Below are 27,433 nucleotides of genomic sequence, written 5' to 3'. Positions count from 1 at the left end.
GTGGTAGGGTGGGATGAATTGGGAAACTGGCATTGACATGTATACACTAATATGTATAAAATGGATAACTAATAAGAACCTGCTGTATTAAAAAATAAATAAAATTAAATTTAAAAATTAAAAAAAAGAAAAGCAAACATTTGTCCAAAAGAGAAAGAATCACCCCAGCTCAGGATCACAATAATAAAGTTGGCCTCACTTGCAGAAAAAAAAAACCCCAAAACAAAAAAAGAAAATGATAAAAAAAAAAATAAAAAAAAATGATAAAAAAAAAATTTAAAAAAAGATAAAAAAAAAAAAGAAAATGATAAGTGACAGAGGAAGATAAATAATGCAAAAAGTGGATACAGCGTGCTGGTGGAGTGTGGTGAGGAGCGTGCATTGAGACGGAAATATGAGCCAAGAGTTGAAAGCGATTAGGAGGAAGCGAGCCATGTGGACCCATGTGGAAAGTGCTTTCCAAGGAGAGGTAAGAGCAGGTGCAGTGGTTCTGAGATGGGAGGAGGTCTGAGCTGCTAGAAGAACAGTAAGGAGGCCAGGATGGAGCAAAGTGAGCAAGTGCAGGCAGCGGGTCAGAGAATGATGGGGAGCAGAAACCCGGGTCTTATAAGGACTCTGGGACGAGAAGTACTGGAAGGTTTTGAGCAGAAGAACACCATGATCACACTCCTTCTGGCTGTCAGGCAGACAAGGACTCGAGGCCAAGTGCAGTGCAGACACAGGGAGACCAGTGAAGCCCCTGTTATTATGACTCAGGTTCGAGACGATCTGGACGGTTGCAGTGCACTTCTGGTGAGAAGGGGTTGGTTTCCAGATATACTCTAAAGGAGGGCCAATAGCATTTGTTGATGGATTAGTTGTAAAATAGGAGAGAAAGTAGACTCCAGGGTATTGGGTGAGTGGCCCTCCACCAGCCTTTCTTCTGGATTCATGCCCTTATGCAGTGCCTTCTTCTTGAATCTGGGCTGAGCCAGGGGACTTGACTTAAGCAATAAATGTGGCAAAAGTGATGCTGGGCCAGCCCTGGACCTAAACCTTAAAAGGGCATGGCAGCTCCTGCTTTTGTGTGGCTGGGAACCTGGATGCGCCATGTCCGGGAAGGAACATGTTGAGAGGCCTCGTGCAGAAGGAGAGGCCCTGAGCCGACACGGAGGATGGAAGCTCAGCCGACCCAGCCCCCAGCTCGGTCTCCAGCTAAGTTCAGCACACCAGTGACTACCAGTGAGAGCAGCAGGAAGCCGAGTCAGAGAAGCCGAGTCTCACTGACAGAGTTGTGAGCAAATAAAACAGTTGTTGTCAAAGCTGCTAAGGTTTGGGGCGGTTTGTTATTCTGTGATATGTGAAAAAAAGAACCCAAGAATTCTGGTCTGAGCCTCCAGAAGAAAGGAGTGTGCATTAGCTAGATGGAGTAGACAGTTAGTTAACAGGTTTGAGGGGAAATGGTGGGTGGAAAGATTAAAATCTTACTACTTCTAAATGGAAAAGAATGTTTGTTTTTCTTAATAGAGTAGAAGAACAATATCCTCTATCTCGGAAGCATTGCTGGATTTTCCAAGGCCAGGAAAGGCCATTTTAGGAGCAGCTCTTTGGATCTTCAGGATAATAGCCACAGCAGAAGGTAAAGGAATTGTTTAGATTCTTTTCTTTCCAGCTTCTGAAGCTCTGTTGACAATCAGTGAAACACCCATGGCAGTTTGAGGTAGAGCCCAGTTTTTCTGGCTTTGCTGCTGTGGTTTCAGGGCTTTAAAGACTCTACCATGTAAAGGGGAAACCACAGTGCTTGCTTTCCCTCCTGCTTTCCACAGCAGGTCATGAAGAACTGCCCTGGGCTTGGCTGATGGGCTTCTGGAAGCTGAGTGTGCAGACTTGGAGGAAGGCCCTTGCCAGTTTTAGATTTAATCCTTCCTGTGGCCGTACACTTCAGAGACTGCGGTGTGTGGGAAAAGAAAAACTGCCTGGTCAATTTGGTTAGCCTGTGGGTCTCTGATGATACACATCTGGGCTAATATCTTGTGAATTTTCCCCAAATTAAGTGTTGGGAAAAGGTAGTGTATTGCTTAAGAATTCTAATTCTCCCAGAATAAATATTAATGTAAACAGTAAAAAAAATGATAACAATTGTATCCTCATAGAGTTTGGGGGGAGAATTAGGTAAGTCACTAATTATACATCATTTAGCATAGATGGCATATAGGTAAGAATTTTATTAGAAAGTAAATATTATTATCCATAAAAATACACGTAAAAATATTCTTGCCTTTTTACACAGTTTAAAAGAGATTGAATTATCAAAATTTTCTTGACTTATCCAAACAATAAGTAAAATGTTTAGGCCCAAAATAATGAAAATTGGTCTATATTAACTAATATTCTCAGCAACATTAAGAGCTAGATGTTCTCAGACATTAAGAACAAATTTATAGTGTAAAAAATTTAATTGTGATGAAACACTGTAATTTTATTGAAAGTTACCAACAGTTTGAACACTTCAAAAGAGTTGATATATATATATATATATATATATATATATATATATATATATACGTTAAACTATTTAAAGTAAATATGGGAACCCAAAATGCGTAATTTATTCAGCATTTTAACAATTAAAATTATATTGCTTAAAGACTTAAATGTTGCTAATCATATTTACTTTAAAAAAACAGGACATATTGCTTCCAAAATAATTAAAGAAGCAAAAATCTGTAATTTACAAAACAAACAAGAAACAATAGAAAAAGTGGAAAAACACAAAGCAACAAAGATAAAAAAAAGGAAGAGAAAAGCGTTAAAATTGTAAATAGCATTTTAATCTTCCTAATAAAGGTCCAAGTCTCAACTTAAGTTTTTATTTATAAAGGAAATGTTACTCTTTGCATTTTATAACAAATAAACCTAAATCAAATTCAATAAAATATTAAAAATTAATGAATGGATTACATATTTTAGTTCTTACAACTATTGTTATTAGAAAAATTCATGTAAACAAATGTTAAAATAAACAATCATTTCAACTAAGAAAAAGACAAAATAAATCTTTTAGGTTTCAAAATCTGTAAACAAAAAACTTAAAAATGAAATAAGATTTTATATAAATATAGATACATTTATATGGGAATGTTATTTTTGACAAAATTTAAGGAAAATGAAAATAAGATAAGAAAACTAAATATTATAATGAATGTTTCATTTAATACTGTATTATGGAAATGTTAAAATACAAATACATCCAAGAGAAAATAAAGTACATGTGAGTCAAGATAACAAGTTATCTTTATCAGTTGCATTGGAAAAAAAGGACAAAAATTTTTACTGTGGGAATAGCATTTCTCAGTGAGAATTCTTAATAGTCTAACAATTATTGTTGACAAGGTTATGTTATATGGTAGATTATACTGAAATCACAGACTTCTGGTGGGGAAATCTGACAAGTTCTCAAATTTATTTGGAGAATTTAAGTACTCAGTATGCTTGGGGAATAACTTCTGTAGTTTGATATGTCCAGATGAAGTAAAAAATACATTGAAATCTCAATTTTTTGTGTGTGTATAATTTTTTATTTTTCTTTTTTAACTTGGCATTATACAAAAGCATGATCAATTATTTTTAATGATGAATTGGGAATGGAAGACAATGAGCTATAATAGCATATCTAGATAGACAAAAGATAATAAGATATAAACAAAATGTTTTTATTAGTATGCATGGATTTACTACTCTTTGCTCACTAAGAGTAATTTTGACAATAAGTACTTGGTACTTGAACACACACACACACACACACACACCCCAGTTGTTACAGTTTACTATGCAAATCAAATTAATCAGAGCATGGTGGGATATAGGTAGAAATGGGGATTTGTAGGCACAGATGTACTTGTAGTTAAGAAAAAAACTGAAAAGAAATATCGAAAGGAAGGAAAGCAGAAGGGCACATAGACAGTTCATCTGAGTACTGCTTCCTTTTTGAAGGCTGGGATGGGGCAATATGGATTTGGAAATTTATTCTGAACACATTTTGTGAGATTACCCAGGTCTTTGTACTCACATGTACTTCTGGTTGAAATCGTATTTTGCTTCTGTCTAGACCTCAACGGACAGTACACTTTTAGCAGAACTGATTGACTATGGGAATTTAGTTGTAAAGTAGAAGGGTCACCATGACTCAGCCTGATGGGTTTGAGAATAACACCTGCAAGCTAGATGGGCACTGAAGTGAGAATGTAGGGATTGGAATTGCAATTTTTGAGAAAATGCACTTTTCAGGATCGGATGATACATGTACTGAAAAAAATAGAATTAAGGAGTAAATATGACTTCAGTAAAAATTTGGAGGAAGCACAAAAACCTCCTCTATGAATTTTCCAACTGAAAATTTACCCTTTATTTTGTCCCAAAGTACTTGCTATTTCTTATAAAATTGTAATTATTTTGAAAGTGCAGTAGAAACTGGTGATAGATATTATGGGACTTGTTCAAAAATGAATTTTTTCATATGTCTTATTGGAAAAAAGTAACCCTCCATTTGTACCAAAAATATTTTGGAAGAATAACATATAAAATTTTTTTAAAAATTAGAGGTAAATGTATTATATTGATTATATCAACATAGGTGCTAGGATCTGAACTGTTTCCCCCAAAATTCATATGTTGAAGCCCTAACACCCAGTGCAATGGAATTTGGAGGTGGTGCCTTTGGGATATAGTTAAGTTTAGAAGAGGCCACAAGGGTGGGGACCCATGATAAGATTAGTGTCCTAATAATAATAGACATTAGAGAGCTCATTCTCCCTCTATCATGTGTGTACATAGCCGGAAGGTGACTATATGCAAGCTGGGAAGAGAGCTCTCAGGAGAAGGTGACCATGTTGGTATCTTGTTCTCAGACGCTCCGCCACTAGAACTGTGAGAAAATAAGCTTCTGGTAAGCCACCAGTCTATAGTTTATTGCTATGGTAGCCTGAGCAGATGAAGCCAATACAGTAAGAAAGAATTTTGTCAATATGATGAAATGCCCCTGAAAGAAAAATAAGTAGATTTGATAAATTGAAATGAATTGTACAGGGAGTTTTCATTTAAAATAAACATTCAAAGTAGTTAGATATATGAAAATAAACACAAATTTATACAAGATCTAAATATAGGTAGATTTGCCTCTCAAGTTGCCAAATGTAAATTTAAAAATATGCATATCTATCTATCATCTATCTATCTATCATCTATTGCATTGGGCTCAGTCACTACTTATTGGTATGTGGATAAGTAACATTTCTGGAGTGAAATTTGGTAATATTCAATGTGGTTAGGTGGTCATGTCATGGTTGTCCACTTAAAAACGCAATGGAATTTTCGATATTTCTCCTTTTATTCAGACTTTAGAGCACTGTGTGTTGGTGGGGAAGGGGATAAAAATGAAAACCTTCTCAATACACTCTGCAAAGTATTTTAATATAATCCCAAAGACTTTTGAATACTATTGATCAAAATTATTCATAAAATATTTGTCAAACTCCTTCATTTGTGGACTTAATTTAGATCATATGAAGAAGGATGAGAAGGGCATTCTGGAGGATTAACTGCATGAGCAATGGTGCATGAGCAAAGCCATGACACGTTGAGGATCATAATGAGATTGATCCTGTAGAAAGTCCTACAGATAATATAAGGAGAAAATTGTGAATAGGTAATGTAAGCCTCACATATGAATAGCCTGAGTAATTCTTGTAATAAATTTCCTGTTACTATGCCTGAGTAAATGATAAAAATTATAACACTCAGAACTCAAGTAGAATATTTAATTTCTTACTTTAATTTTAAGGGGCCAGAAAGTTTAAACTTCAGACCATCACAGTAGAAATATACGTATAGGCTACTACTATCAAAATAAAAATGCATATTAATCTATGCATTCAAGGGTATGGACAACTGAGCTCTACTCTTAGCATTCATTGGACAGCGTCAGTTAACAATGAGATATTCCTTCGTCCTAGACCACAGAACTCCTTCAACTACAGTGGTTCTACTACTTCCATACTGAATTGGAAGGTGGACATCTCTGATAAGACTAGGATCTTCAGTGCATTAGGTGTACCATACTCTCATTCTTTTGAGGTCTTTTATTCTGTGTTGGACACTAATATGGAAGCTGGGTTCAGTCTTCTTTGAACAAAGAACTTACTCATCATTGTTGCTATTCTTGTCTTTTATTTCCAATACCTAATTCTTTATTCTCTATTTGCTGGCACTCAAAGTCTCTTCTCTTGCTCCATTCTATTCAAGGACATGGGAAAAATTCCAATAAATTAGGTATGTAAAATACGAAAAGAAAAGCAATAATGTTAAGATTATAGTTCTAATAGACTAGCTAACAGTCTTTAGGAGTGTGAGAAAAATATACAGCTCTTGCAACACAAATTCATTTATCAGAATATTATCTTGTTACATGAAGAAATCCATTTCTTCAGCTTTGTCCTCTCAACTGTAGCTACTTCTCCATAATCTTAGCAATCACCCATGAAGTAGAGTCTTCAAGTTTGACTGTTCATCTGATGCAAAAACATTACTTTGGTAGACTCAGTTTTTCACTGATTGGTGTTAGATGTTTGATTTGTAATGAGGGCTGTATCATTTATACTTAGGTTCAATTGAATACACCAGATATATTCAACTAACAGTTTCTGAAAGGATAAAAATTGACTTCTTTCTTATAACATGGTAATACAGAGGTAGACATTTTGAAGGTAAACTAGCTCAGGATCTTGTGTTTCATTGCTTTACATTCTTAGATAATACCTTGAGATCTAAGATGGTACCTCTGAAATCCTGCCATCATAGTGCACAATTCTAGCAATTACAAGGAGGAGGTGCATTCTTTTTTTTTTGACAAAGTACTCCAAAAACATTCTATGGACTACTTTACATCTATTGCATTCCAAACTTAATAATATGGCCATACTTACCTAAAATCGAAGATGGGAAATGTAGGCTTTATACAAATGTTACTGAATCAAAATCTGTTTTGTCACTAATGAAGATGAGAAGTATGGCTGTTAAGAGAAAATGAATTGTCTCTGACAAAGATCTCCTCACTATTTATCTAAGACACATATCAAAGAGTAAGATGAGTCCTAAATTTATATTTTGGGGGCATGAACAAAAACTTCAAATAGTCACAATCATGTACTTAAGTAGAGAACTTAACAATATGACATTTTGTAAGTGGTCTTGAAATGAATAAACTAAAAATTCTCTAACCCCATACATGTGTGATATGTTCATTCCTTAAATTTCTCCAATACAGCTCAATGTTTTCTTTATACTGGAATAATGATCCTCTGTGGTCTAGAATGAATATTTGATTTTTCTTTTTATTTATATATCATGTGTGGATTAGGTAGAATAATGCTCCTCAAAGATGTCCACATCCTAATCTCCAAAACCTGTCAAAATGCTAATTTATGTAACATAAAGGATTTTGCAGAGCTGATTAAATTAATGACCTTGAGATGGGAAGATTATTCTGTATTATCACATTGGGGCCAATGTAATCAGAAGAATCTTTACAAGAAGGAGGCAGGAGTATCAGAGTAAGACAAAAAGAAATTTGAGACACTACACGGATGGCTTTGAAGACAGGGGAAGGGGTCATGAGCAAAAGAAGGCAGGCAGACTCAGAAGTTGGAAAAGGCAAGGACACAGATTGTTCCCTAGAACTCCAGAAGGAATGAAACCCTGCTATCACCTTGATTTCAGCCCAGAGAAACTTCTGACATACATAACTGTTAAGTACAAATTTGTGTTGTGTTAAGTCACTAAGTTTGTGGTAATTATTTACCTCAGCAGTTGGAAACTAACACAACTTAAATGGGCAAAGAAAATTTAGTATATTTCCTGAAACATACATAATTTTTCTTTGGATGACTATTCTCTTAGGGTAAAGAGAAGAACTGAACTTTCCAATTAATTACATTTCAGTTTCTTCTATGTAAATTGTCTCTTTCTAATTATTGTTCACTGGTTCATATCATCCCTCCCCCTTTGACCTCCTAATTACCTCTAAGATGTTATATCGATATATTTGGGGCCCTAAGCACAGTGGGGTAAAGGAGCCACAGATCTACTATTGGCTCATGGTTTGTCTAATTTGTTTACTGAACTAGACTGGAACCTATGAGCTGGGCCTGGCTCAGCCCTTCAGTCATAATGCTGGAAATCTATCTGAATCTTATCACACATATTGTTGACTCTATTTGTTGCCTTTAAATTTGTTGTCCGTGGACTCTCTCAGCTCATATATGACCATGCTCCAAACATAAGCATTCATGAACTTCTGAGTCACCTGCACATCACTCACAGTCTCTCAGGAGCCATGAGTTCTTCCACAGACTCATTCAACAAGACACCTTCCTTGGGCAATATTTCTCTATTACTACATACCAGGTAATTGTCCCAAGATGAGTATGAGGATGTGAGCTTCATTAAGAAGGTTACATACCTCCAGACTATTCTCAGGAAAGCTAACTATTAACTCTGATGTCCTTGGCTTCCTTAAAATATATCAGGCTTCCTTTTTCACACTGCAATGAAGAAGAAGAAGAAGAAGAAGGAGAAAAAGAAGAAGGAGGAGGAGAAGGAGAAAACAGAAACAGAATATGGACTCTGACCTCTTTGAGCAAATGTTTTACCATTCTCTCTTCCCTTTTCCTCTGTGTACTGTACAGCAATGCATACGTTTTACAACTGCCTCTTTGTCCAGATGAAATTCTTTCTATATGACACCCTGATTCTTCTTTTCCTGTGTAAAGTTTTTCAAACTGTGCTTCTGATAAGAAGTCACTTCATGAACTTGGATCACTCTTTTCTTTCTGGGAAATACCTATCTCCTAAATAGTGTCTCACTATGTTTTGAAAAAATAAAATCAATTTCAAGACTAAAGTTACGACGACTTTTATCGTTGGCAGTTTTCATCTTGCTCTTGAAGGGATGCATCCCATTTATTTAATAATTTGGATCTGCAAATTTACTGATATGAGATACATCTCCAAAGATATCAAAACATACTGTTCTTATACCCATACTTTGGAATAGATGGCTACTTATTTCCTTTTTATGGTGTCTCTGCTCATACTTCCTTAATATTGGACTTTCCAACATACTGGTAAAATAATTTATTAATACCTTCCAGTTTATGCTTTCCTATCTTAAAAAATTCAGGGTATAAATGATCAAAGCATATCCACAAAGTTAAATCTGTTTTAAGGTAATTTTACTTTGGACTTTATCTTATAGGAAGCAAACAGCCATTGAAGGTTACTGAAATTGGAAATGGCATTTTGAAAGCATTACTTTAGAAAGATTAATCCACTGGTCAAAAGTAGAACAATTTGGACTTCCCTCGTGGCACAGTGGTTAAGAATCGGCCTGCCAATGCAGGAGACACAGGTTCAAGCCCTGGGTGGGGAAGATCCCACATGCCATGGGGCAACTAAGCCCGTGCGCCACAACTACTGAGCCTGTGTGCCACAACTACTGAAGCCCACGTGCTTAGAGCCCATGCTCCACAACAAAGAGGAGCCACCGCAAGGAGAAGCCCACGCACCACAATGAAGAGTAGCCCCCTGTCGCAGCAACTAGAGAAAACCCTCATGCAGCAATGAAGACCCAACGCAGCCAAAAATAAATAAAAAAAAAAAAAGTAGAACAACTTGAGTGTGATTCAAAATATCTTAAATTTCCATCACTAAATAAATGTTTTGGAAGACATTAGGTGAAAAACTTAGATATGGCTGGAAAAGTATTTGAAGTGGAAAGAGTATATAATCAAACTTTTAAATATATTTTAAATTATTAATGTACTTAAATTATAAAATATAAAATGTATAATTTTTGTGTGTGTGTGTGGTACGCGGGCCTCTCACCGCTGTGGCCTCTCCCGTTGCGGAGCACAGGCTCCGGACGCGCAGGCTCAGTAGCCATGGCTCACGGGCCCAGTCGCTCCGCGGCATGTGGGATCTTCCCGGACCGGGGCACGAACCCGTGTCCCCTGCATCAGCAGGCGGACTTGCAACCACTGCACCACAAGGGAAGCCCCTAAAGTGTATAATTTAAAAAAATTATTCTTAAAATATATTTCCTCAGAATTATACTAAACTAATAAAATATTATGATTTGAATGGTATGTAGTAAGATTTAAAAGCCAATTTCAATATCCTTACACACTCTATAATAAATGATCTCTCTAATGAATAAATTATTTAGTTCTATAGTTGCTACTGAGAATAAGTTTTAAATAGTTTACTGATAAAACTATCCAGATTGTAGAATTAATTGAATCACTTAAATGTGTATATATTTTTGTTCATGTGTCTGTGTTCAACCAATGAAACAAAGTAACTTATTCAGCAAAGACTTTTTAAGCCACTATAGCATGATAAAATGAATGAAATTGCCAACTCTCATCTGTTCAATTATTATACAGAAAGATGGATAAGTGATAGAAATTGTATTATATGGTACTGTATTGACGTTAACAAGAAATCACTTCCCATCTGACTTTTACTCTCTTCATACTTTCTGAAGAAAGTTGTTAAGTTTTTTTTTCTTACCTCACTTTAAAACAGATGTCTATACAATAATATTAGCTAGCTTTGAAAATGAATATGAAAAACACAATATCCAGAAGAGGAATTTTATATGAAAGCACATTTTTTAAGTTATTAATTTCATTTTCAGTGTAATTACTGATGCCATGGACTCTTCCACACTTTTCCAATTTCATAAAACTTAATTCTCAGTGTAATTATTGGTTGTCCTGAATGGACCTCCTGGCAACTTTCTGCCTCATTTCTACAGTGCTCGTAAATCAGTCGTGATTTCAAATCATCAACTCTGTCTGCAACAAGATGCATAGCAGTGATGAAGCGATGTAAATTTATTTTTTAATGCCAATTTTCATGGACATTTTCTGCTAATAGGTCAGGCTTGTTGTACACTGAAAGCATGGTTTATGCTCTGTAGTAATTTCTAAAACATCAATCTATATTTGTCCACTTTGGAAAGTTCAATTCTGCTTGATGGATCATGGAGGTTACACAAATTTAGTATTTTGTGTCACGCTTGACTCTTTCTTTTGGAGCAAAAAATGTAAATTCACTTCTATTTTATTTGCACAAACTTCCTCCTGCATAAATACTCCATACTTAGACCAAAATAAACTAAAATTTCTGGGTTTACCCATGCCATGTGAGAAAATCAAATTTGTGTTTGTTTCCAGTGTGCAGTTATTTAGAAAGAAAATTTAAACTATTAATAATAATAAATAAATAAAATAATAATAAATGCAAACATATTACAAAGAATTCAATTTGAGGGACGGATGTACAATTTACTACTATATTTATAAGTAGGTATAGCAATAATATTCACATACCTCTATATATCTGGACCTATACAAACATGCATATATATATCCATTTATATAAATAATATGATAAAAGGATAGAATGGCATAGATAGGAAATGTATGCATACACACATATATGTATATATGTATACACCTTTTTTTCCCTTATGAACAGCTATTGCTAATTTTTCAAGTTGTCTCTATGATTGATCAGGCTACCATCATGAGTTATACATGAAATCAAGTAACAATTTAACCTTGAACTCAAAAATCATTGAAATTGGTTTTACTGAGAACACAATTCCAATATCTGTATACTTCTGCATAATTAAAAGACATAGAAAAATGCTCTGTAATTGTTTACTACGATCTTTTAAAAAAATTGTTTTTGATTCTAATGGTAATGGCATCAACTTAAATATTTAAAGTTTTGGAAATCACCAAATACTATTTGAATTTTCAAAATGCTAACTCTTTCTTACATGTAGGCCTGCTGCCTCCAATATTAAAGCCATTGATTTCAAAGAAAAAAGTAAAGAGAAAGGTTTAGAAAAAATTACTAGCACAGAATGTCAGCACTCAAGAAAAAAAGTATGCGAGCATACATGTTTATATTTAAAGAAGAATAGGCAGTATGCTTCAATATAAATAAATCTGGAACAATGGTTGGGAGACCTGAGTTATAGTTACACATCTATCAACTGTTTACACAAGACTGGATAAATAAATTTGACTTAAAATCCAAAATTGCAAAAAGAGGAAGATACCAACATCACAAGTTGTGTATTGATCACAAGTTGATGTTGCTTTGAGGACCAAATGATAATCATGTAAATGGACTTTTTTAAACAAGTATTTTTATATAGCCACTTTCCATAGTCTGTTTTTCTATTTCACTGCATTACAAATTTTTTCTCAATCAATTTTCATCATGTTTTAATAACTAAGAATGAGGTCAACTGTTGAATTATATATCTTGTCTGAGAAGCACTGCTTAATGGCAAAGCTAAAGATTCATATAAGTTTTCTCAGGGATAAAGAACAAACCAAAACAAAAACAAACCAAAAAAAAAAAAAAAGGTAAGTTCAGGGATCAGATGACAGATCTGGAAAAAAATTATTAGAAGATTGAGCATGAGACTGTATGATAAACTGTGAGCTATGCAAAAAAATAAATAAATAAAGGCTGTTATCTATTTCACCACTTAAAAATTAAAGCATCAAGAATAATATTAGAAATATTTCAACAGGAAGAGATTTTGGTATGCATGTGGTTTGGAGAGTTTTCTAGTAATCAATATCCATGATGAACAAGGTTTAAGTGTGAATTATTTCCAGGGTTAAAGTATTCATGAATCTACAAGTAAGTTCTCTACTGGTTCAGCTAGAAACTCAACTTTTCTATCAATAGTAGGAATAAAATAAGATTGCTCCCAAGATCTGCTTCCACTTCTAAAGAAACATTAATCTTCCAAACCTGAGTATAAAGTTCCTTTTGTTTAGGGCTTGATTCTATTCTGATATGGAAATGAATCCTAGTTCTGTGTCTTGGAAGTCAATTATGGTGAATGCATTTCCAATGCAACCCAATGATTTTCCAAGGGATAAAGATGTATGTGTTTGTGAGGAAAATAAATTTTGAATTTCCGTGGCTATAAAAGATGTGAAATGGTTAAGCTTTGAGTGCTATCATAGTAAGGTTTTTCAAAAGACCTGATGTTTTGTCAATATTGATTCAAGCTTCTCAGTGTCACTGGAGTAAAAATAATAAAATTCTGTTGCAGCAAGGACAGGAAGAAAAAAAACTGATTGATTCTTCCATTATTCAATGACAGCTATTATAAAGCAGAGAATAAAAATGGCAATTAGATGCCTGGTCTAAAGGGGAAATATATGAGATTGTGGAAGGGTTTAGTGAGTGGAGACAAAAGTCTGAAGATACAAAAAGAAAAGAAAATACTCAAAACCAAATATGTCTCACTCCATGATAAGAATACTATACTCATTTTATTGAGTACAGCAAATGATATGCATTTTTTCTTTCTTCTTTTTAAAAGCCACATCTCAATTTACTATAAGATAAAGATGTGAAACAATTTTGCAAGTTTCACTGAAAAAATAATTTGAATAACATTTAAAAATTTACAAAGAATTTCACAAACATTATTTTATCAGTTCATTAGAACTATGTTAGACTCATCCTGTAACTATTCCGTTTTATAGGAATAGAAATCAAATGGCAGAAAAGTTGAGTGAATCACCAATGATGTTTACCTGGAGAAAATGCTAGAATTCAGCCTTTCTGAAAATTACATCATATTACATCTATTTCCTTAAACACACACGCACAAACACACACAAACTCTCTCTTTGTCTCACTCTCTTTATCTGTATGTGTATATATGTCTCTGTGGTGGATATAATTTACTTTTGACAAACTTTATGGAGTAAGTGTGCCAGTTAGAGTAAAAATGAAGATACGTATACTCAAATAAAATTGTTTCAGGATCGTTTAAAAAGCTGAGATGAAGTGAGAGAGTGGCATGGACTTATATATACTACCAAATGTAAAATAGATAGCTAGTGGGAAGCAGCCGCATAGCACGGGGAGATCAGCTGGGTGCTTTGTGACCACCTAGAGGGCTGGGATAGGGAGGGTGGGAAGGAGATGCAAGAGGAAGGAGATATGGAGATTGTATATGTATATGTATAGCTGATTCACTCTGTTATAAAGCAGAAATGAACACAACATTGTAAAGCAATTATAGTCCAATAAAGATGTTAATAAAAAAGCTATGTATATATAACATACATAAATAAACCTAACAAAAGATAAATTTATATGGTTTGTGAACAAGGATTTGTTCAGTTAGATATTTAATGCTTTAACTAGCTTAGAGTCATGTACATGGTTACAAATGTGTAATCCGTAATTTTTTATTATATGGACTTAAAACACAAGAAAGAAGAATGTAAAAGAGAATAAAAAACACAAGAGTGGACTTCCCTGGTGATGCAGTGGTTAAGAATCTGCCTGCCAATGCAAGGGACACGGGTTCAAGCCATGGTCTGGGAAGATCCCACATGCCACAGAGCAGCTAAGCCCATGAGCCACAACTACTGAGCCTCTGTGCACAGCTACTGAAGCCCGCACACCTAGAGCCTGTGCTCCACAACAAGAGAAGCCCCTGTAGTGAGAAGCCCTTGCACCGCAACAAAGAATAGCCCCTGCTTGCTGCGACTAGAGAGAGCCTGCGTTTAGCGGCGAGGGCCCAACACAGCCAAAAATAAATAAATAAATAAATAAATTTTAAAAAATAAAATATAAATAAATAAATAAAATTTAAAAAAACACAAGAGTAACTTCATCTCTATTCCAATTTGGAGGCATTTATTCATTCATTTTACAAATAACAACATAACACTCATTGTGAGAGACCCTGTAAGATGCTAAAGGTAAAATAAGCACAATGCTTGCTCTCATGGAGATTACAGTCTAATAAGGAAAATAGATGTTGAATAAATGAATCAAGTGTTATCAAGAAGTGCAGTTGCTACTGGAATGTACTTTAACTAGTCTTGAAAATGAGATGGGAGGGAGAAAAAGATTACCAGAAAAAAAATTAGCAGGTGTTAACCAAAAAATGTGGGAAGAACACTGGAAGAACAAAAAATGGCAAAGTAAAGCAACTGAGGAAGGAGATAGAAAAATCCACTTGAGGAAATAAAAGAGGCCCAGCATTGGATGGCTCTTAAATGACAAGGGAAGAAGAAGCACAAACTGAGTCTTAAGAAAGATAAACAATCAATCAGGAAATGACATTTAGTGTTTAGCATTTTCCTTAAGGGCAAAGGGAAAACATTCAATTATGTTAAACAGTGAATCCACATGAACAAATTACTGCTTTTAACAGAGCCACTCTAGGTCCAGTGTGTATAGTAAATTAAAAGGGGACAATGCATTCACTGAATTTCTCATTGGTAAACTGTGTTTATGTGAGCAAAGTCCATAGATGTGATTTTTGAATCACAGTGCTCTAGAATTTGCCTCCGTTCTCACAATTCTTTCCTATCTCCCTGACACTGAGTTGGATGTTAGTTACTATTTCTCATTATGGCTCTGTTATTGTTTTCCAATTGGAGAATTAAGAAATAAAATATTGCTTTATCCTCTGCCTGTAACAGAAAATGAGAAAGTAAAGATATACCAAAATGCCCATATATTTTGAGAAAGGTGAGTGAAGAATATTGATATGTGATTAATATTCAAAACTAATTTGTACATAAAGTGTACAACTAAAACAGGTATTTTGAGACCATTACAGTTGACTTAATAAATTACCTGTCTGTAACATTTGAATTTTTAACCCTGATATTCACATTTAGGAAAGTCCGCCTGTATATTAGAGAGAGATGTGGTAATATGAGGAAGAGAATGACTGGGTGAGGGGAATTGTTGTTGCTGCTTTACTTTTTCCTTTTTAGGTGAGAAACACTAGACTCTGTTGAAATCGTTATGGGAAAAAAACAGGTGAGAGAGTGAGGTTGAAGACATAATAAAAGAGGAAAATTATACAATTTTTGTAGAAAGATGGAGGGATTGGGATCCAGGGAATAAATGGATGAGATGGTGCTTGGTAGGAGGAAAGAAACTTCATCTATTATAAGAAAAGGAAACAGGATCTTATGATTTTAGTAATTACTCAATATAATGAATAATCTATAATTTTACTTTTGTTACCATTGGTCAAGTATAATTATCTTGAATTTATCTTCTTTCACTCTTTTATTACTTTTTCTCTCAGAATGCCTTCAAACTTTTTTATCCATGTACATTGGATCAGGTATGCATGTATAAATTATCTTTCCCTGGGAAAACTGATTTTACTGATGACTAATCTTTTAAAATTCTAGACAATATTTTTCATTTAAATTTATTTATAAATGCAAATCTTAAAATTATCTAATTTATTAAAAATAACTTAGTTTTTATTTTTGTCTGAAACTTTTTATATAATGAGTGATTTGAGCCAGTAGTAATAACATTTCACGCATTAAATGGCAGCAACATCAAAGTTTCATACATTTGGACAAATATTGCTAAATAAATTAAATGATAAAAAATACTAGCAATATGAGTTATTCTTAGCTAGCTGGAGATGGAGAGCTTAACTTTTTAGTTCCAGTAGCTCTGAAAAAGTTGTAGTTAACTATTCATGGAAGAAAAACTTCAGTGCCTATCCAAGTATACTATTTAAATGGTGCATCATTTCAGACTATAACTTCTTTGTTCTATTTAATTTTATTTAAACAAAATACTTTCAACCTATTATATACATTTTCTGGACAAAGTTTTTAACTAACTGCCCTAGGATAAGAACCACCAAAGTAATGTCATTCAGCACAGTCCACTGTCCCTGAATTGGGCCGGTTTCTAATGTTATTGCCTCTTGTTTCCACTCCAATATTCTGGGGAAACTCCCGTTCTTGGGAGAAACTTTGTCACACTTATTAGGGTGGCTTTTTCCTCATTCCGTCTCATATCATTATCACAGTGTGGCTGCAGCAGTTCCAGCCATTGACTTCCGGCAGGGCAGAAATTGACCATCTCCACATAACCTGCAACGTAGATGTGGGGGTAAAATATAAAGTTCTAATCACTCCGTAACAGACTTCATCTTCGTTTACATTAACCAGCACTGAATCACATGCTGCCTGTGTAAACCAATGGTAGTAATCAGAAAATAGGCATCTTTCCAAAGAAGAGTAATATCCACCTTCTAGTGCATTGACTTCCATATTGATTCAGGCTACATTGCCTATTTTAACAAATAAGCCAAAAATATACAATGGGAAAAAAAAGAAACAATAGAAACCATCCGCTTCACATTTAATAATCCTGTTTTTCACAAAAGAGAGGGTGTCCTGATGTATGCAAATAGTCTCTTGAACTATTAGCATCATTGTCACCTGGAAACTTGTCATGAATGCACGTTCTCAGACCCAGCCGAGGCCTAATGAACAAGAAACCCTAGTGATCTGTGATTGAACAAGCTCTTTGGGTGATTCTGATGCAGACTATATTTGAGAAACTGATGAAAGCTTTGCCCATATTAACATGTGACTCCCAAGGTCAGCACAGTGATCAACCAGTTGGTGGGAAGGCAACCAGCCTGGATAACCATGAGAGGGACATGTTCTAGACCAGACCTGGGGTTGGCACACATAACTCCCATTCATTTTCACTGTGTAAAACTCAGTCACATGACCACACACAATTGTAAGGCAGAATGGGAAATATAGTCACGCTCTGTCTTTAGGGAGAAGAATAAGCATGTTTTGGTGAGAAGTTAGCAGTCTTTTCTCCCTGCTCTGTACACACAACTTTGTTCACATTCTACAGTGCCTTAATCCATTCTTCTACAAGGTTGCTGCCTGTGCTACTCTTGCTAATAATGTTCTTATTAATTGTTCAATTTTGTCATTTATTTTTAGTTGTTTACTTACTACTCATCCTCCAGATCCCATCTCAACTAGCATTTCTTCATGAAAGCAACTATATGATTTCCTCTCATAGCATATGTTCATAGTACTGTGTTGCTTTCTGTTATACTAATAGTTATGACGATGTTACCTCTGTATAAGTATTTAAATTACGATGTGTCTCCTCTACTTGAAGTCTAGGTCCAGGTCTGGTTTTATTCACCTAATATCATCACACCTAACACATTGCTTGAAAATATTAGAAACTCAATAATTTGCTTCTGATGAATATACTTTAAGGATATAGGTACAGTCATATATGTATATTTGAATTAGAATTGGCTGTGCATGTCTTATATGCATTAAGATATCTAGATAGAATTATTTTCATAAAAACAAAAAGAATTGAGCAGATTTGCTTCTTTATACCAAAATGAAAACTAGTATAAAAAATATAAATGACAATGGCCACTTTTTTCTATATACCCTTTATTGTGAACCATATTGTTTCCCCTTTACATTTTCTCCTTATTAACAATTCTCTTCTCCATTTTTCATGATTAAAAAAGCAGCTGTGCTTTAAAACCTAGCTTCTCTCTTTCAATTTGCAACTCCTATTGAGATAGGGATTGCAGAAAACAAATTTGCCTTAGAAAAGAATATTGAACCCTGATGTGAAGGAGAGAAAAGTGAGAACATTTAATGTTAAAGCATGGAGGCCAGTTCTGAATCTGAGATATTAATTTATACCATCTCTTTAGGAGGTTTGATGCCCCATTCCTTGGGCTCCTACTTCTCTGAATCGTAATATTCATAAAAATAGGATGAATGATGTCCAACAGCCTTAGAAGCAATATTCCTTATAAATTTGTATCTGACTTAAAATTTGAGTTGTTTCTGATGTATAACAATGTCTATCTAAATGTTCAGCTGGAAATCCTGAATACCAAGAAACCAGAAACTTAGTAATTCTTGTTATGATCATCACACACCATGGAAATATAAACTTGAAAAAGGTCAGAGTTGTAGAGTAGGACTCTGTTATTTTTCAGGAATCTAAGGCACTTTGACTTACTACCTCATTTCAAAACAAAGATTGTACATGAATTCCAAATGATTGGGTTTGAATTTCCTATCAGGATGACGCTCCAACTAATTAACCCATCCTCGTGGTAATTTTAAACCTATCACCCGCCAGTTATTTGATATCCTTCACAGGGTATGTGGGAAGGAAAGAAATGTCAACCTGTATTTATGTTCTAACAAAAGGTGATGGAAAAAAGTTATGACACAATCAGTACTTTCATTAGTTATTTTAGCAGAACTTACAAAGTGTGAATTAATGTGTATAGAAACCAAAAATATTAACCACATGAAATAGACAGTTTTATGATATTGCCTACCTGCTCATGCATCAGACCAACAAAAAGCAATTTATAATTTTCTAGCTATATTATATGTTAGTCACAGCAACAAAATGTTTGAGCTACATTGCAAGTGGCTACTAGAGCCATAATTTTGGTCACTGTGACCTATGCCACAGTGACTGATAGGTAAAATTGGATTTTTACTGTGAAAGTCTCAATCAGTTTAGGTCAAGTGAGTGAAAGGAATGCATCGACCAATTGGTCCACTGTGGCATAGGTCACAGTAACCAAAATTATGGCTCTAGTAGCCACTTTCAACGTAGCAAAGGGGAATTTTTTTCTGCATAATTCTATTCTCTATGCTTGTTTAAATGTAGAAGGTCCTGGTAGATTCTACAGGAAAAGGAAGCATACCAGGAAATAACCAAGGGATACATTTTCCAGATGACATTATGCTACACAAGTAAAAGGTAAATTTCCCTGAACTATGACAGAAAGCAATTTGTTGTCTCAACTGTTTTGTTAAACTTCATTTAAATTACATTTGTGCTTCCCAAATGAACCTTCACCCCTGTGATTTTTGTACTTTGAAACATTAGCATTGCTTCTGCACCTTTTTGTTTGCTGTCCAGTGTTTTAAATATAAATTTCAGGCTCTCAAAAGAACCTAATACACTCTGTTACTTTCATTTTCACATTTTCTTTTGTTATCTTTGACGTATGTGTTGGTGGGTGGGAATGGAATTATAAATATATTTACACGTGGAAGTAGTGGTTATTTTCTGAGGTTACAGACAAATACAGAATTTTTAAAAAATACAATAGATAAAAAGCATTACAGAAAGCGTATGGTATATGTGGAATGTGGATGAGTAAATGTAAGTATGTTGAACAAATAGAATAGCATTTGAAAAGCCTGAATAATTTTCAAAGCCATGTCAGATAAACACATTAATAGTGTGTGTGTATGTGTACATATATGTGTGTGTGCCTGTGTCTACATTCAAATCAAATCATCTCATGACTTATTTGGTGCCTACAGTGTGCTTATTTATTATTTCTGTCTTTCCTGCATTAAAGAAATATAAAATAAAATCAGTTATTAATATAAAATATAGATATTAATTCCAAATAAGTTTTATTTTGTTCATGTTAGGGATGCTTGCATATTTTATTCTTAATTGATCATATATTTTCAATTCAAGGTTAGAGACTATTCGACAAAATTATTTCTTTGGAATAATTATTTCTTTGGAATTTCTTTGGAATACTACAAAATTAAGTGTTTTTTTACAAATCTAAGAGGGAAGCAGTTATCTTTACTTTTTCCCATGGACCTCATTCATGTGATTTTTAAAAAATGACATTTTACATGCTTAACTATGAGACTGAGACATTTCTTGACTGGAAATATATACTGAGGTGAGACCATATTGAAAATAACAGACGATATATTGGACTAGTCTAAGTGATTACAATGGGGACAGCATAAACAAAGGTACAATATGAGTATGAGAAAGAATGGCGTATCATTTGAATAAGCGTATTTTATTTAGTATGTCTCTGTTTAAATAACCCCTCTGCCCTGCTACTATAAAAGCGAAGTGCTTGTTATCTACTGTCAAAATCAAAAGAGACATTTTTATACATCAGAAGCTACCACATTCTTTTTCTTCACTATTAAAAGACATCTACTGTAACATGAAGCAAAATCTTTAAGCTTTCTAACACTCCTCTGGGCTCCCTCCGAAAAGCAATTTATATCAGCTGGCAAGGTCATTAAGGAAACTGGTCAAAATGCAGGTGGGAAATGCGACCCTGTTGGGTAGAGTCTTAAATGCTTTCATTTATCAGGAACACAAGGTCGTATCAGTGGTGTTGAGTATTAAACTGATTTTCCAAGAATTCTATGGCAATTGCCAACTTGAGATGGTCTAAAATATGTTAGAAATGTAAGTCTGCAGTTATATTTCTTATAAGTATGTGTAAATATATATATATATATATACATATAATCTATATGTATGTAAATATTCTAATGATGTTATGAGTTTATTTCAAAACCAATATGAGGCCAATTATTTTCCTGCAAAATAATACTGCAGCAGGTTGTATACTCATGGCAATTTTAATAAGACTTTCCTTCTACTCGTTGATTTCTAATATTATGAGCTTCTCTTGGAAAATCTACTAAAATTCCCTGACCTATATTCCATGTGCCCAGTATAGTGAGTTCCTGGTAGAGAAGAAACTACACACATACACACACACATGCACACACACACACACGCAGGGTTACATATACTGGGTTTTTCTGCAAGGCCTGCAGGAATGCTTCAGAGCCTTTTGAGGCAATGTACCTGGGAACGTTAGGGCTTGGTAGAGACAATATCCTTGTTGTTGAATGGACAGCATTGACCAAATCAAGTTTCTAAAATTAATGCCAGATCTCTAGAAAACAGAGAAACTGAAGTAGAATTCTCTTATAAATATTTTTCCTTCTGTCTTTTTGATTCCCTCATTAATCCTGTGCTCATATGAATCTTCTTGATGTGCCTTGTTGCCTCCCAGGCCTCTCTAATGATAGCCCACTCCGGCCAGTCTCTCACTTGGGCCTTATTCCTTCTTCTTCCTAGGCTCCCTGTTCTCAACTCTCTCCTACCTCCACCCACTGTTTAAAGAAAAAAATGAAAGAAACACATACTTACATACATACATTTTTAGTCCATGCCCTTGAATATGCTAGTTATTACCAGCAACAACCCTCCTTCCAAACTGTCATGTATAATCATTCAGATAAAAATTTTCAAGGCCAGATTAAGAGGTGCACACCATTAGGTATAAAATAAGTTACAAGGATATATTGCACAACACAGGGAATATAGTCAACTTTCCCAAATTTGCTAACTTTCCTATAGTTATTACAATTATAATAACTATAAATGGAGTACAATCCTTAAAAATTCTGAATCACTATATTGTACACTCATAACTTATATAATATTGTACAACTATACATCAGTTGAATATATATATATATATATATATATATATATATATATATATATATATATATATTTCTTAGTGTGTACCATTAAGGAAGACAGATTTTTATCCTTAAATTTTAGAGGTTTGGATATTTTGATACAAAGGTGAAAGGGGTATTTTGTTGAATTACAACATAAGTCATAATCAAGATAAATATTCTGTGATTGACTAAAACAAAAACCCTGTGAAATGGAATCTCAGAAAAAAACAATTAACAAAACACAGAGGCATTCAGTTACATGGGATGATGGAAAAATGTGAGTAGTTGAGGGCAGTTGGGGAGGAGTACTCATGACATGATATGTCAGTTTGGTTCCTCTGTGCAGCTGTCACCAAGATGGCATTAGAAAATGATGAGATTTATTTGAGGATAAAGAGTTAGGAAACAGAAATAGGTGACGTGAGCCATCAGCCACCTGTGAAAGAGAGAAGGAAAGGAGGAGGATTGGGTAGAAAGAGCCTCAGATTGCAGGAAACCCTGAAAAAGACTCAGCCAGACTGGGGAAGTGTCTCGAGTGAAAGATTACCTATTTGAGGAGCCCTGCGTCAAGCAGCAATGGTCTGGATTTGATGCTCATCATTGTGTTGCAGGCAGGCCAGGAGAAGCATGAATTTAGGATGAAAGTTGATGCTGAACCAAGGCGGAAGCAGTGGGTGGCTTTGAGCAGACTACACTCATCACAGCAGCTCCTCTTGAAGGGAGATCTCAGCAGGATCCTTACCGCTACCGCACAGGGCTGGGAGTTATCCATAAACACTGAGCAGCACAGAAGATTTCAAAATTACATATTAAAATATTGTGTTGAAGTCAGTATAATATTTAGCTATTCTATGCTATTAATTTAATATGTAGCCCTGTTGGTTTTTTAAATGAAAGAAACTTTATACAAACTCTTGATTTTTTTTACAGGTATAAACATTGTGGGTCTTTACCCATATTTGACAAAGTGACAAATATGCGAAGCAGAGGAATCTTTCAATACTTGTTTCCCATGAATGGATTGAAAATACCCTACAAACTGACCTCAATGTATATTTTCTATCTCAAATCCTAACACCTCTGCAAAAGAAATTTATGGTTTCATTCTAAATTGTATTAATCATTCTCTGAGTGTTTTTTCCTTTATAATTTTGCTCATGATATTCTTACAAACACAGCGTACCTTCAGTTGAGGAAATCAGAAATTTCTACAACTTTTGGGAAGTGTTTCTGGATTTTTCTAGATTATCAGAATTTAATGCATCTTTCTCTGCATCCAAGTAGTATTTTTCTTATGCCCTTTAAATTGCATATTTATACATGCACATCTTTTTTACTAGAAATTTGACCTTATTTCTTGAAAGTATTTCAAAGACTGAAAAAGTAGCATATACATGTTCAATATGTTAATTGACATAAACTAGAAAATATCAATTTTTCAATGAAAAATTATGAAATAAGAAATATTGATCAAGTCCATAATGACCTAAAAAACCTATTATTTAAAAATATCTCTAAGGGGGCTTCTCTGGTGGTGCAGTGGTTGGGAGTCCGCCTGCCGATGCAGGGGACACAGGTTCGTGCCCTGGTCTGGGAGGATCCCAATGCCGCAGAGCGGCTGGGCCCGTGAGCCATGGTCGCTGAGCCTGCGCGTCCGGAGCCTGTGCTCCACAACGGGAGAGGCCACAGCAGTGATATGCTCGCGTACAGGAAAAAAAAAAAAAAAAAAAAAAAAAAAAAAAAAAAAAAAATATATATATATATATATATATATATATATATATATATATATATATATATATATGGCTTCCCTGGTGGTGCAGTGGTTAAGAATCCACCTGCCAATGCAGGGGACATGGGTTCAAGCCCTGGTCCTAGAAGATTCCACATTCTGTGGAGCAACTAACCTCGTGCGCCACAACTACTAAGCCTGTGCGCTAGAGCCCATGAGCCACAACTACTGAAGCCCGTGTGCCTAGAGCCTGTGCTCCACAACAAGAGAAACTACCGCAATGAGAACCCCATGCACCACAATGAAGAGTAGCCCCTGCTCGGCTCAACTAGAGAAAGCCCGCATGCAGCAACAAATACCCAACACAGCCAAAAATAAAATAAATTAAATACATATATATCTAAAAGTTTGTTCTTCTCCCTGAAACTTGTACTGCAGTAATTATGTTGTAGTAAGTGACAACGCACAGTTTATAAGAACTGTCATTTATGAGAGTTGATTTTTTGACCCTATTTTCCATGAGATTATCTCTGTGAAAAGTAAATTAGAGTAACTAATGGACTTGGTGATATTGAGGTGTTCTGTGACTTTCCTAAGAGTAGTCTCAGTACTACTCCTTCCTGAGTTAGTCTCAATAAAGAGGTAAGAACTGAAACCTGACCAAAGTGTATTAAGCTAGAAGCTGTCAATCACGTCATTGACCCTGAATCATTGTCAATCAGGACAATGACCCTGAACTAGAAAATCTCCAGAGAGAATCTACTATGGGTTAGACATAAAAACATATGCAAAACAACATAAAACAAGAAACTACAAGTTATGAAAAAAGAGGAAGATATTTCATGAAAAGGATTTACCATTTAATAATGAAATCTGATATATTTTGCATAGAATCAGATACCTTGATGTAAAAGATAAAGAGAGTGAATTTATTTGGATTTCAGTGAAGAACAGAGACACGAGAACACCTCCTGCAGGAAGTATAGGTGATGTTCATGTTTTGTGGAGAGCCAGTATGGACTGAATACAGCTGATGATCTATCTATTTAACACAAACAGCATTGTTAGACCCTCTAGAAATTAATACAATACTTCTGAAGATTCCAAACTTGAAAATTAAGCAGAAAAATTATCATTTGTCCTTTGCTTGTTACTGTGATTGGTTTGTTTTTCCTATTCAAGATAGTTTGACTTGAATCATTTTCTTCTTTTCAGTTAAAGTAACAAGAAAACTGAAGCTTACAGGGAATTAATTAGGAAAATGAGGACAAAGTGACTCAATTTCTCTAACAAAAGCAGCAACTATGGTGCATAATCTAAAAATAATCAGTCTACCTTAGCATCCTGATAGAACATGCTTAGCTTTTAAGTCAAATATTTAAGTAGGAGAAAAGAAAACCATCTATATCCTAATATAAGTCATGCCCTTAGCCCCCCCCAATAAAAGAGGAAGGCGCCTTATATTTAAACAATTCATATTATGGGACATGCTATTGATTACTTTATATTTTTAAACAAACTTATTGGGATATAATTTATGACTGGGAATTTAAATTGCAAAATTCAATGGTTTTTAGTATATTTACAGAGTTGTGCAGCCATCACCATAATCTAATGTTTGAATCTTTTCATCATCTCTCCAAATTAGCCTTGCATCTATGACTATCACTCCTCATTATACTCCCTGCTCCTTCTCAACCCTGGCCCCTGACCCAATTCTAAGCAACCACTAATCTACTTTTTGCCTACACAGGATAGTCCATCTAAAGAGAATTACACAAGTTGTTTAAGCAACTGTCTTAATTTTAGGGGAATGGAAACTTTGGCTTAGATTACTAATATTTGATTGCCACCTTGGGAGTTGCTTATATTTGGCATATATGACATTTTTTCCACTTTCTTTAAAATGATTACAGTATTACAGCTAATATTCTTTGTATAATACATATTATGTCAAGTAATTATACTTTAGTAGTTTTTCAGCATGAGGCTTTGGGATTAAATCATCCCAGTAATATCTCTTTGAGAGCCAACGTGAAAAGAGAAATGTTTCTAAGTCATTATCTGAATTAAAAAAGAAAATTACTCATTGTTCACTACTGATTAAAGAATGAAAACATATAAGAATATCATCACAACCTAGACTTAACCTGTTTTTCCAGTGCTCCTCTGAGGTAAGAACAGGTTCTAGCAAGGATGTGACTGTACAGCCAGGTATCTGGAAGGGGTAAGTTTGGAATACTGAAAACAATAATGTATGAAATAGTAGAATGAGAATGAGAATGCACCAGGGTAGTGGGCCCAAAGCAAGTGGATCATTGTATACCATATCATCACCTACCAGAAAGTGTCTACTACAGGGGAGACACTGGGAAACTAAATGAAAAAGATGATTCATTTGAAGGAGATCAGGCAGCACTTGTCCTCAGTCATCCTATGCTCTTATAATGGGGTGGTAGTGACTGGGTTGGAAACTATGAATGGGATTATTAGCATGTGCTTCCTCTCATCAGAACAATGTAAGTACTAACACTATTAAATATCTGACCTGTGAGTATCAGAAATTAACACTGAACATGCAATGTTATCATTGTGTGAGGAAAGCATCCACTTGAAGTCTTGGGGTATTTTTGGTTTTCTTTAACATCTTTATTGGAGTATAATTGGTTTACAATGGTGTGTTAGTTTCTGCTTTATAACAAAGTGAATCAGTTATACATATACATATGTTCCCATATCTCTTCCCTCTTGTGTCTCCCTCTGAAGTCATGTTGATAACATAGAATCATAAACCTTGCATCTAATGGGGGTTACTGTTAATAGCAATGGAGCATTAATTTTCTCCTATTCTGGAGAATGAAGTAATTCATCTTTTCAAGATTCATACATGATTGGATCTCATTTTGCCTCTTCTGTATGCCTCTGCCAGGGCTTTCCACGTGGCTGAGATTCTGCAAAATTACACCTTGGACCAAAGGACCAAGTTATGGTTAAGGATTCTGACAATGGATAAATGAAAAAGGAATTCATTGGTCACACTCTATCTATCACCCAGAAGTTATCGGCCTGATAGAATGTGGGATGACCTTTCAACTCGAATTTCAACCTGAGCACATTTTGCAGGGTTGTCCATCTGTCCTCTGGAATGCAATGCAAATGTGAACCAGTTGAGATTATATGATGTTGTATCTCCAAGAGCTAGAATGTAAAGGAAAAGAAAGAATGGAAGTAGAATTGACTTCACTCATTATCACTCATTATCCATTTGAGAAGTTTATACTTCCTAATCCTGCAACTTTATACCTTGAAGGGTTGCAGGTCATGGTCCCCAGGTGGGGTGAAGTGTGTGTGGGAGAGGTTTATACCTATGGATGCAATTAGAATTTCCCTTATCCTAGTACTATAACTGCCATCTAGTACT

The sequence above is a fragment of the Kogia breviceps genome, chromosome 5 (assembly GCF_026419965.1).
Source record: "Kogia breviceps isolate mKogBre1 chromosome 5, mKogBre1 haplotype 1, whole genome shotgun sequence".
Lineage (NCBI taxonomy): Eukaryota > Metazoa > Chordata > Mammalia > Artiodactyla > Physeteridae > Kogia > Kogia breviceps.
Note: the sequence above shows the minus strand (reverse complement) of the source record.